The sequence below is a fragment of the Anser anser genome, assembly GCF_964211835.1.
Source record: "Anser anser genome assembly, chromosome: 2".
Taxonomy (NCBI): Eukaryota; Metazoa; Chordata; class Aves; order Anseriformes; family Anatidae; genus Anser; species Anser anser.
Window position 1 is genome coordinate 11,223,890 of NC_139721.1, and position 8,612 is coordinate 11,232,501.

An 8,612-nucleotide genomic window follows, 5' to 3' on the forward strand; every position below is an offset into this window, starting at 1 on the left:
CTCACAGTTTAATGTTTTATCTATTAATCTCTTATGATCTAAGGTGTTTTCTGTCTTGACAATGTTCGAGCTTCTCCCATCTTCTAATTATCTAAAACAATTCACCCTTCCCTTAGGTCATTTGTACAGATATTTCGTAACAAACTGGTAGTTCCTAACATGCAGTCATGGGGCAACTCAGTATTAAGCTTTTTTTTTTTTTTTTTTTTTTCTCTCTGAAAAACTGGTTATTTATTTCTATTTCATTGTCTATCTTTTAACTACTTTTAATCTATGGAAGAATTTAAATTCTGACAACCAATGTTTCTTAAAAGTCAATTGTGAGGACCTTCAGCCAGTCTTTTGTTTGCAATTTTAAACACATTATGCTCATCCATTCCCTTTCACCCACTACTTCTTTCAGCATTTTCAATGAGTTCCAGCAGGTTAGAAAAGCTTTGATATACTTTTCAAAAATATCTGGTATCTTATGCCATAGTAACCTTGGAGATTAAAAATTTGAATAGCTTCTCAATTTATTTCATGGCACTGCATTATTATTCACCAGGAGGTAATTTTTAGCAACAAGCTTATCTTAATAAACACATAAGAGTTGGCCTAATTCTACTAGGCCACTTCTTTGCAATCAAATGCAGACACACAAAAGGACTTTTAGAAAGTGATGTGCCCATAACTGCAGGATAGGTATTATAGATTTCATCATCAGTAGTATTTTCTCCTTACCAATTAAACTGTGGGTATTCACAACTTAAAAATAAAAAATAGAATATACAGCAGGCAGTACCATCAGGAAAACTTGTACAAACATTTTAAATCTATTTATGTTTTTCACTGAAGTTGTTTCTGCTGTCCTGCATCTTTCTGTCATTAATAGTGCAGATGCCTCAGAAGCTCTTAAACTTACAGGGCACATCTATTCAAACATTGGCCAGCGTGGACAGACATGCACAGGTCCCACAAAAGTAAATCCTGCAGATCCTGCTCATATAAACGGTTTTGGCCACACAACAGGGAGGCACAAGGGCAGGAGGGAGCAGGCTGGCAGAAAAACTCACCCAACTCATGACCCGCTCCATCCCCTTGTCTGAGGAGCACAGATGAAAGGGGTTGGCAGGAAGCAGTATAAAGACACACATAATTGTTCTGGCCACAGTGGCCATAGTGTGTATAACCACATCTATTAAAAAGCTCTCCAAAACATACTAGTCATTGGAGGTGCCCTTTTGATTCAAATGAGAAGGACTAAGCAAACTCCAATTACCAATAATGGTAGCACTGCAAGACAACCTGTCTCATCTTTCACTGTCATGTTGTATTTTGTTATCTTCACCTGGATAGTAAGAAGGAGAAGTATTCTTTCTTTGTAAAGAGACAGAGACAGAAGAGGATTATTGTTTAAGTGGCTGCTTGGGGAGGAGAAAGGAGGCAAGAAGAACAGGGAAAGTTGCTGCAGGTTCATAGGCTGAAGACAAAAAGGAGAATAGCTGTTTGAAAGAATGTATGTCATCCAGGGCTTTGTACTGAACAGTTTCTATAGCTTTTTATTATTGTAATGAGAGCTTGTAATCTAGAGCAGAAAAAGTACTTAAGGAGTAAATGGTGGATATGGAAATATCTGAGATCCAGAAGGACATTTAGGACTACTCTTTCTGAAATAAAGCTTTTCATAAAACCACTGTTCTTGAAACATAATCCAGTTCCTAATTGTTCAGACTTCTGCCTAATTCAAAGAAGATATTAGTCTTCTGACAGTAATCCTTGCACTGTAACTAGACTGAGGAAAACAAAGGATCCTATCCCTTGAGACACTTAGTCCCACAAGAATCTGATATTAGGAATGGGTGTTATTGGGAGTAGTTTAACAACTGCCCTGTGGTTCCTACTGTGCACTTCCTTGTTCAATTGCTTTGCCCAAGTTTAATTATCCTAAGTAGCTCCACCACTTCATGTTTAAAATAGCCATGAATGAGATGAGGAAACATTTTCTCCTATCCTTCCAGCATATTGTCTCTTGATCTCCACTATAATAGCCTTCCCTTGTAATGATTAACTCACTTTCCTAATGTCTTCATAGCCTTAAAGTACTTTGTATTTTCTCACTTGCTTTGATAATTTGTTCTTCAGATTTTCCTATCAGCTCATCATCTCTATTTTATATCCATCTTGAGCAGATGCTCTGTTCTGCTGGAACTGATGACAGTTTTTGTTTCAATAATTCCTTTCACCCTTTTGCTTAGACGCCATGAATTAAACTAATTTTTTTGTATCTCATCCATTTGGGAGAAATGGAAATAAAGTCCAAAAGTTCCTCTAGGTCTTTTTCTGTGGCAGTTTATTCTGTTTTTCGTGCATCTTAAAGAATGTTAATTCCCCGCCACCATTACCACCCCAACCCAGCTTCCATACATTGACATTTTTAACATTTTCTACAATTTTAACCTGCAGAATTGAAACAGAGGATGCTTTTTTCATGGTAGAATTGCATCACACTTGGCAGCTTTGCTGTCCTCATCTGACACACTGAGCTGCAGCCCGCCTACTAGTGATATGAGGAATATTTCTTTTTTGGTGTACTGAACTGTTTTATCTCCCAAGATAAGGATTTACAAATGACATATAATCACTACTTCTGTAGACTCCAAAGGCCTCAGATAAAATTAAAACTCTCAGTGTGGTAGACACTTTGAATAAATTGTTATGATGCATTCCCTGATATAAAGAATGTTTAGTTGAGCGTGGATGAGACAGCCATGAGGACAGGGGAGGATTGTCTTTAAAATGAAGCAAATTTATTTTGTATTTCAATACTTTTCTCATGTACATCACAAAAATATGTTTGCACTACTTTGTCATTTATGCAAGCCCTGCAGCTTCTAGTGCTTACTACAGCAGCACAGAATGAAACAATCCAGACGGATTCAGGACCGTTACAGAATTACAGAAATGAATGCTGGGGACTGGCAAAAATTCCATAAACTTTTACCACCAAAGGTTGGAGGTTTTCAGAGTCCACTCCATGGAAATATTGAAGTGTGGTGTGAAAGATGGATGGCCCATAAATAAGGGAATAGGAAGAGATCAATGGCACCAGGGACCTTCACTGCTGTCAGGTGCAAGAAGCCAGCCTTCATCAAGTAAGCTGGCACTTTGTTCACAAAGGAGTGTTGGCACATGGGCCCAGAGGGAAATACAAGCCTGAATTAGACACCTGCTTTTCCTCATCTAAGTACTTACAGGTAGTGTGTGTGTTAAGGGGGAATAGGCTTTCCAAACACAAACCCACAAAAAATGAACACACCAACCAAGGCTCCCTCAGCTAACCTGTAGGGATGTCGTAGGAATCAGATGGACACCCAGAAGATGTGCCAGAAATCTGCAGCAAATCCTGAAATTGAAACCACTTCTCTCATGCTGGTTTCAAAATAACCACCCCTTGTCTTTCCACAGGGTGACACCTCAGCAATATCTCTGTGACAGCAGCTGAAGGACAAGCCCTGGTGCTCCAGGGCTGGGATTTTTGGGACTGCCATAGAGGCCAGGGATGGGCCCTGCCTTTAGGGCAGTTTGGGGCCATCTGGGGCAACACAGGGAGGGAATTTGGGCAGGATCAGGATGTGTTGCAGGGCAGACAGGGGCTGGCTGAGAAGGTAGCACCCCAGCTTTGTGAGGAGGCACCTGGAGAGCAGAAGTCAGGTCCATCTTTTCTGGAAGATTTTCACAGAGGATATAGGGTGTTGATCACTGGTAAGGTTTCTGCAGCCTTTTTTTTTTCCTCAAACATCTCTTCCACTTTTCCTTTTACATCCATTCCCCTTTTTCTGACTGCTGCAGGCCTGAACAGCAACATGAACAGATCACAGTGCATTTCTATGTTTTCCATCCTTGTCTGGTCAGCCAGGGGTTTTTAAAACATTCTATGAGGCCTATCTATGGGTAAGCTCATATAGCAACACCAGCCCATACTCCATAATTGTCCTAGAGGTCGCTGAACACTCCGTCAGAGCTATGGGGAAAGGGATTCCCCCGACTACTTGTCCTCTCTATGTGAAAATTCCTCAAAATACAGTTTCTGATTCACAGGCTGATTGGCCATTTTTTCTGGTTCCTGGGGTCTTTCCTGGGAACCCCTTTGGGGCTTTTCCTTGTTGTGACTAGACACACGTTCTTCAGGTTTTCCATATTCATGGACAGTGTTGCGTGAGTCTTCATTTGTATACTTAAAAGTATGTGTACTTATATGTAAGAGTGTCGTAATCCAAAGGGAACAGACAATCAGAGGATGCTCTGCAATTGTGCAGGTGTGACAGGTTAAAAAAAAAAAAAAAAAAAAAAAAAGCAGACAGCCTTACAGAGCAGTAAGGAAAAAAGCTGGGAGTGATGTCAAAAAACGGTGTCTTCCTGTTCTGGTGCACTTCTGGATAAAGTTGAACGGACATCTCTTCCTGCCAGCCAACTACGGGGCAGTCTGTGAAAGCAGGATGTGATGCTTTACAAAATGGTGACTCCCAGCTAGGGAAAGAGTTGAGGTAAGTTGGACATGGAAGGGCTGGAGCACCTCTCCTATGGAGAAAGACAGAGAGCTGGGGAAGGTCAGCCTGAAGAAGAGAAGGCTTCAGAGAGACCTCATTGCAGCCTTTCAATACTTAAAGTGGGCTTATAAAAAAGATGGAGAGTGACTTTTTACTTGGGCAGATAGTGATAGGACAAGGGCAGAATGGTTTTACACTAAAAGAGAGAAGATTTAGATTAGATGTCAGGAGAAAATTCTTGACTCAGAGGGTGGTGAGGCACTGGAACAGGTTGCCCAGAGAGGTTGTGGATGCCCCATCCTTGGAGGTGTTCAAGACCAAGTTAGATGAGGCCCTGGGCAACCTGTGGCATCCCTGCCTATGGCAGGGGGTTGGAACTGGGTGATCTTTAAGGTCCCTTCCAACCCAAACTATTCTATGATTCCATGGCTTCTGAGGGAAGTGGGATGCAAAACAGCCAAAAGGGGCAGGACTTCTGCCACAAGTTTGGGACATAGCATCCATTAACTCTGGTCTCTTGTAACAATTGTCTTTCTGCAATTTAACAAATCTGTGATGAAGATTTGCTTTATTAGTGCTAACTGGAATAGGATTAAGATGTCATTAACACCCTAAAAGAAATGAGAAATAAAAAAGTAACATCTGCTAGTGAAATTTCCTACAAGAAGTAATAGATGTGATTCAAAAAGGCCTCTCTGAAAGCACTTTAAGATTTAATTATTTAGCAGACCTCACCGTGTAGAAGCAAAACTCCCACAGATTTCTGAGCCATAAATAGCAGATTCAGATTACAGTTGAAGGGAGTTAATGCTAATGAAAGAGTGGACACATTCTATAGAACAAGCTATGTGAAATGTCATTTGTAGAGGCATATCCAGAAGAGATCTAATTTAAATACTGTACAAAAAAAGCATAGAAAAATGCAATTTTTATATGGATAAATTCCAATTCATTCCCACAAATGCAATGATAAAATTACCAATGCTTACAAAATTGAAAAGAGAACAGGATGTGCTGGTGATTAGGGGGGAAAAAAATAACCTTCTGACAGGGATATGGAGTACATGACTGAAAAGGTGTTTTTATCTTGTTTTTATCTCTAATTTTGTACTCATTGATTAACAAATTTACTCTGTGCTACATATGATATCATGCATTATTCAAAAAACTTCTGAAAATTTAACAAAACATAAACAATGTGAGGAGAATGTCATAATGCACAGAATTTTAAATCTTGTTAAGCCAAAAGGATGCTTTAAAGAAAATATCTGCTAAGCGTACCAACACAAACAAGCTGGTTTCCACACAGCATGAAGACTGGTTTTGTTTGCCTTGTTTACCAGGGTTTTTCCATGCCAGGAGCCCTGTGTACAAAGCGGTACAGGAGCTGAATAGCATGCTGCAAGTAAACGAATCATTACAGAAAGGAAAACACAATTCTTACTCATTAGGCTCATAATTCCTATTCATTAGTATATTCTTTCCCCTTGATTTAGAAGTAAGAAGGGGGAGGGTTGGGGTTTCTATGAGAAGTACATAGGTTTCTGAAGTGCAGCAATTCTATCAAAAAGGCTGCAAGGAGTTATGAAGGAGCGCTTGATGTCTGTGTGCAAGCCCACACTTCAACCAATGCAGGTTACATCTTTTCTCTGTAGGTGAAATTCTATATTCTGAAGAGATATAAGTCATGGCAATGTAGGGCTGCCACAGGACCTGAAGCACTGAGTAGAGAGAAATGATAATAGCATACAGTCTCCTCTCCTGGAAATCTGCTGTATAATTAAGAGTTTTTCAGTTGAATGAAAACTCTCATTGTTCCATTCCTTTACTGACCTTTACTTTGCTCCAATTAATCTCATTTATGCTCTTTGACTTTAGACCTGGTTACAGTTTTCTCCTTTTGTTGCTTAAAGATTTCTATTGAAATTATTTAGTTAAAACCTACAGAACAACAACAAAACCAACACACCACAACAAGATCTGAACATTACTCAATTGTGAGATTCTTTTTGTCTAGAGAACTTGATTGCACAAGGCAATACTGATAAGTGAGAGTCAGTAGACTCCGTGATAAATTTGTAATTGATAGACTGAGATTACAAAGGGCTCTTGAGGTTTACAGACCCAACTAAAATTAAACAACATTTGAGCTCTTGAATTTATAGGGAGCTTTTTGCAGCTATTGCAATTTGTCATCACAATTATTGTGACTATGCCTATTACAAAAAGAGAATCTCAAATGAATCTGAATCTTTAGAAATAAGTATTCCAAAGTGTGGGTACTTAACCAGAAAAGCTTTTTCTCCACCCCAAAAGCCTAAGAATTTCCTATTATAGTATTTATTAAACATGAGGTTACGCACCAGTTTTAGGATCAAACATTACCTTACAGCAAGAAGCTGAGGAAAGCTGTCAGTATGGCTAGAGAAACTACCTAAAAGTAATTTTTCTCTGTTTGTGGGAGAGGGAAGATGATAACCACACACACCTAGATTTAAAGGGTTTTTCTCCTGTAAACTTCTCTACCAGGCTGCGTTCTGCTGACTGGTTATGTAGATGATATGTGGATTAGGCAGCAGACAGATCAGCTATCTAAATGCCATCATGAAACAGCTGCCGCCTTCTTTTCTATCCTGTTAATGCTAATCTTCCAAATCTGAAGCAGGCTCTGGTATTATTCCAAGAAAGACAATAATAAGAGCAATGGACCCAACAGAACACTATGCAAAATGACATGTCACATTAGAGGAACACTTCGTTTTCATCTGAGGATTCAAAGTATTGGAGGCAGCACATTTTGAACAAAACTCATGGACTGAAACCTTGAGAGCTTCACAAATCACATTTTCTTTGCAAGCCAACGCAGCATTTTTTTTCTAATTGCCAAGCTGCTGATTTTAATATAGAGTGGACCCTGTCAATGGGCTGGGATTAATGTTGTGGAGATGCTGTAAGTACCTAACAGGAAATAGCATTCGTTCTGATAAAATCATCTTTGTTACTTGTACCTGCACTTTTCAATTCTAGTGAGAAACACATGGCCCAGGGTAGTTTCTAAGCAGTTGGGGACCTGTTGTGTATTTACCTGTGTTTTGTTCATTATTATAATTATATTCACTGTCTGGAACTTAAACATCATGTGCACTGGGTCTTTTTTCCTCCCTTCTCTACAGTCACATCGTCTGAACTACTTGAACCTTGTGTTAAACCTTCTAATCCTATTTTGTGCTGTTGTTAGCTGTGAGACATTGAATCTCTGGAGGATATCTGCATACTTTTTTATTTTTGTGCCTTAGCATGTCTTTTCTGCTGATTTATGTCCACTGGAGACCATAGTGCTGCCAATGTAGTTCTTGTGTGGCTTACAGATAACAAAGGTACAATGCTATCAACAGGGAATTATGAAAACATCTGAAGTCATTTAGATGTGACAGGACTGTCTGCTGTTAAAATCTTTGATATCTGGACATTGTAATTAAAGACATATCAGCATTTCTAGCCACAGCCTCAAAAGGTTTAAGAAAGACCTTTGTAAGAATGTTGAGTAAATATTAGAATATCATTCAAACTTTGAAGAGGAAAAGGATCTGGGGGTGCTGACTGATGCTCAGCTGAACATGAGCCGGCAGTGTGCCCAGGTGGCCAAGAAGGCATCCTGGCTTGTATCATGAATAGTGCAGCCAGCAGTACCAGGGAGGTGATCATCCCCCTGTAATCTGCTCTGGTGAGGCCACACCTTAAGTACTGTGTTCAGCTTTGGGCCCCTCAGTACCAGAAGGACATCGAGGCCCTGGAGCGTGCCCAGAGAAGGGCTACGAAGCTTGTGAAGGGCCTGGAGCACAATTCCTGTGAGGAGCGGCTGAGGGAACTGGGGTTGTTTAGTCTGGAGAAGAGGAGGCTCAGGGGAGACCTCATTGCTCTCCGCAACTACCTGAAAGGAAGGTGTGGGGAGCTGGGGGTCGGCCTCTTCTCACAGGTAACCGGTGATAGGACCAGAGGGAATGGCCTCAAGTTGTGCCAGGGGAGGTTCAGGTTGGAAACGAGGAGACATTTCTTCTCAGAAGGAGGAGTCAGGCATTAGGA